Source organism: Dreissena polymorpha, chromosome 2 (assembly GCF_020536995.1).
Source record: "Dreissena polymorpha isolate Duluth1 chromosome 2, UMN_Dpol_1.0, whole genome shotgun sequence".
Lineage (NCBI taxonomy): Eukaryota > Metazoa > Mollusca > Bivalvia > Myida > Dreissenidae > Dreissena > Dreissena polymorpha.
In genome coordinates, this window is record NC_068356.1 from 129,129,797 (window position 1) to 129,134,234 (window position 4,438).

The 4,438-nt window shown below is 32.8% G+C and overlaps 1 protein-coding gene across 1 annotated transcript in view; it reads left to right on the forward strand.

Moving 5' to 3' along the window:
- The first annotated feature begins 3,216 nt into the window (after positions 1–3,216).
- LOC127868981 (uncharacterized) overlaps positions 3,217–4,438 on the forward strand; it is a 3,522-nt gene continuing 2,300 nt past the window's right edge. The window contains exons 1-2 of the mRNA XM_052411208.1: positions 3,217–3,306; positions 4,249–4,277. The gene's annotated coding sequence lies outside the window, so the exon portion shown is untranslated. The remainder of the gene's footprint in view (positions 3,307–4,248; positions 4,278–4,438) is intronic.

Below are 4,438 nucleotides of genomic sequence, written 5' to 3' on the forward strand. Positions count from 1 at the left end.
TATATAAATATGGTTTTATTGCGAAATTGTTGAGATTCAGATGAGTAAAACAGTTAAAAATAAAACTATCGAGACAGTCTCTTTCGAGGCGTACAAAAAGAGATATGCATACAATGACAAGTTTTACATTAGTTTTTCTAACACAATATCAGCGACACATAAATTCCAGTTCACTATAAAGCGATATACTCGAGGAGCACGTGCATTATAACTTACTACAACTGTTCGATATCATGGACAGACAAAAATCGTAGTATAGAGACCGAAACAAATCAGGTTACAATAATTTTAAACTGGTTTTAACAATAAAAAAATGAGTTGATGATGTTTGTTGTATTAATATAGTATACACTTGTTATTGATGTTATTGATGAGTGCACGCACGTAATACCCCGGTATTCGTTTACATAGGGGGTTTGAGGAATACAGACGGCTTGAACCTATTTCGGCCACGGCAAGTCGAGCCAGTGTTGGTAATCATCCCATTCAACATGATGCACAACGTCCCTTGTGTCTTTATACGAAATGTACCCGTTTCTGGACCACACACTTTTCACCTCATCTTTCATTTTACGCTTGACACTCATAAATACCTCGAGATTTAAGGGTGTGAGGTCTTCGCGCACAAAAAGGTTTTGAGAACGAAGCACTTTACCTTGCCTCAGGATTCTGTTTCTGGTCATTCTCGATTTAAAACGCGCAATAATATCCTTCTAGCCAGCTGGACCCTTCTTTAATCTATGGGCTATATCTATGTCCTCTGTGGTAAGATTCTCGTTGGCAATGCTATTTATTTTTGCGACTATTATTTTGGTTGTCTCTTCTGCCGTTTCAAAGCTGGACTCACTTTCTATATTGACTTGCTCGACACCACTAATGATAATGTTATTGCTCCTGCTGTATTGGTTTGATTCATTTTCTACTTTTCTTCGATTATCATCATAGTTTCCAATCTCACTTTTTAATTTCTCATTTTCTTCTGTCTGATGGTTTACTTCCGATTTCAAAGTTTTGATCTCGTTCTTTAACTTATCGTTTTCTACTTCCCTATCAAAAATTCTCGATTCTAGAACTTCTAGTTGCTTTGTAAGGGATTTCAGAAAGCCCTCTTTAACTTTTTCAAAGAGTTCAGTGACGAGATTTTTTAGCCTTTCTTCATCTCGCTCAACTATGTCTTTTACTTTCTCATTCATTTTACTTACTGATCTATCGACATTGGAAACTATGTTCGATAACTTAGAATTTATGTCTTTTAATTGCTTTTTAATTTCCGATATTTCGTTTGAACGTAATTTATCATCAATTGGATTCTCATGTTTGGACGATTTTGGCACAACATTACTGTCTAGCTGGTCAGCTTTCAATTCACTATCAATCTCACTCACACTCCCAGTAGAATTAATTTCCTTTTTACGTTTCTTGTCCGGTTTACTCATTTCGGATATTGGTGAGAAACTGTTTTTATTTTGGGCACTTTTTTATTTGGGCAGTATACATTGAACACCTCGACGTGACCCTTGCTTATAAATACAATCCATTGACTAAACTCGGTTAGGCTTGATTGAACATGTCACCAAAGATGGCGGTGTCCATAAAAGTTCGAAAAACATAACACAATAGTTGAATCATCAACCGCTCATCAGCCTGCTAACTGTCTAGACGGTTTTAAAGCAATTTTCACATACTCACACTTTGAAACCTTTTACGTGTTAGTCCAAAAACTTGAAAAACTTGAAATGGAACGTGAAAACACTGTTTTAACTCAATTAATTCCACCTATTATTCACACCATTTTAAAAACACACAAACCAGTACTTTCAGTACTTTGATTAATTATTTATTTTTAACTTATATAATATACACCCTCTTAATGTTTGTAGAATCAAACCCGCTGTATGTACTTCTTGTATTTCGCTTAAATTTGACAGATGCAGAACCTTCCTGTATTGTTGATCGTTGAGGCAGTAATTTTACATGCGACGAAAAATGGCAGAATTGTGGCTATTTGTCAGAGGCTTTGTTTTCAACCATAAAATATATATCGCAATAAAATTGAAGTGGTAATTTTACCTAAATCAACTTAGTTGTAAACTTGTTCAAAATTTCACAGCTGAATAAATTAAATGACATGAAAATTGAAAAGGGATTAATTTTATCTGCAAAACTTGTTTATTAAGGCCATTTTTGTACGCTTAAAATAAAGTGTGTGTAAAGATGAGTTTTTTGTTACCTAATTAATTGAATTTTGTGACCGATTTTTTTGTTTTATTTATATGTATTAACCCAATAAAAAGTCATACCTCGACGACAAACTAATAAAAAAAAATCTGTACTAGCTTTAAAAACAATAATTCGTCACTCATATGTTATGGTATTTTTTTGCATACATAATGCATTACAAGTATTGCATGCGGCAAGCAACTGTGCGTGGATTCTGTCATGCATATAAAACTAACAAGTGGAAGACGTGTCGAAAACACAAATGTTTTAAATTAATTATCTGGATTGGACACGAAAACGAACAGTTCATTTATTACATTTCGCCTCAGGAAATAAAATGCTCCGTAACATTGTTTGCTTTTACCAAAAAAATGTCTTAGGATTCGTTAGACTTGTATAATGCATTGACAGAAAAAAACAACGCATGGGTTGTTATTGAAATGAGACATTTATTTAAAAAGATAAAAAAATAACCTATTCGTGGCCTGTATGTTGTAATCTGACATAAAAAATAAACACATGAGTTAAGTCTAGCAATGGCATACATTTAATGGCGTAGAATGTTTGCAGGGTAACGTATTAGTAACGAGTTTAACATCGTGTTGCTTATACCTTTTTAACATTGATGGCGACAAACAGATTCGCGGACGCTGACGTGTATGTTTATTGACGTGGTTTGCACTGTTTATATCTTTTTACAACACAAAAACAATTTTGAACAGGGAAAATACGTAAATTTGAATTCATTAATAATTTAATCGGATGAAGTACAGCATTTATCGGTGGTTTATCGGCCAACCTCGTGAAATTTTTGTAATGAGCTTGTGTGAGAGGTCACTCCCTGATATATATGTATCTTTATAGGTAATATCCCCCGTAATAGTTGTATCGGTGTTCTAGATAGGATTAGAGTTAGTACGTACAAAACAAAATGTCATAAATACTGATTTTCAACCGGATGTGAATGCATTATACGTCTATATAAAGAAGCAATAATTAATCAACCGCTACACTCATTCTTAACACAAAACGGAAATGATCTTAACACCTCTGTCGATAGTGGTAATTCTAGTTTTCGGAGCATTGGTGAGTTTAATTTGTTTTCTTTGCATCGACCAACAATATATAACTGTTTTACTCTCGGTTTCTGTGTCATTTCGTTTATTTTGATGTCGCATTTCTTCTATCTAACTTTAGTTTGTATTTGACTTTTCGATTTTAAAAGTGTATAGTGCATATCTATTTCAACGGTTTATTTTATCATTATTGCTACGTATTTTACAATGACTACGTGTACGTATTTTACAATAATGATCAACTGAATTCATTGGTTGCTTATGAACATGTGCTAGAATAAATGAAAACGTTATTGTACATTGAATTAAAAGTTTCTGCGTAACATAACATTCCCGAAATATCGTTACTTTACATCCGTATTGTAGTTTTACTTAATGAACTAAAAACTTCTTGTGAGCGGATCAATTACAATGTGTTAGCGTGTGTCCTTCCCAGCCTTACACGAAGGATTAGGAATTAGAACTGGCAACAGCTGGTGTACTAATAAAGAAAACAAAACATGTGCATATAAGTGATGATTTTAAGTTGATTTACTGTGTGCATTATAAGTGCATTATTATACTTTAACGTATTGATTTTGTAAAAAAAAAAGCAAATATTTTACAAAAATACGCAAAAGATAAAAAAAAGAAACATTCATCTTATGGTCGCAAATGTATTTATGACAAATCTGTTTAGTAGTATTTTATATATAACCTTTTCACGTATATGTATATTATTACTAATGTTTGATAATAAGTACTCAAAACATACGGTACGTCAGGACACGTTACGTCCTTGAAGAAGATTTACATTTATTCATAGAATAGTAATCACTTAGACTGATTTCCGCTTGTAATAACGTTTTTTTTTTATCTAAGATGACAGTACATAAATTGAAAAGGACGATCTCATTCATCACAAGTTTGTAGTTCTCTCATTACCACATGATGTTGTTTATCTATATCTTAGCTGCGTTGATAGTCTTCGCGAAATCGCAGGTAAATAGGTTTAATTTTAATATTTACTTTTATCTTATTAATATTTACCTTTAAGTTAATGTGTGAATTTGATCTGATCGTCTTAGATAAAACATCACTCTAATAATGCCATTCATATTTAAAAGCTCATTCTATTTCTCGAAGCGTTTGCTCTTTTTGTG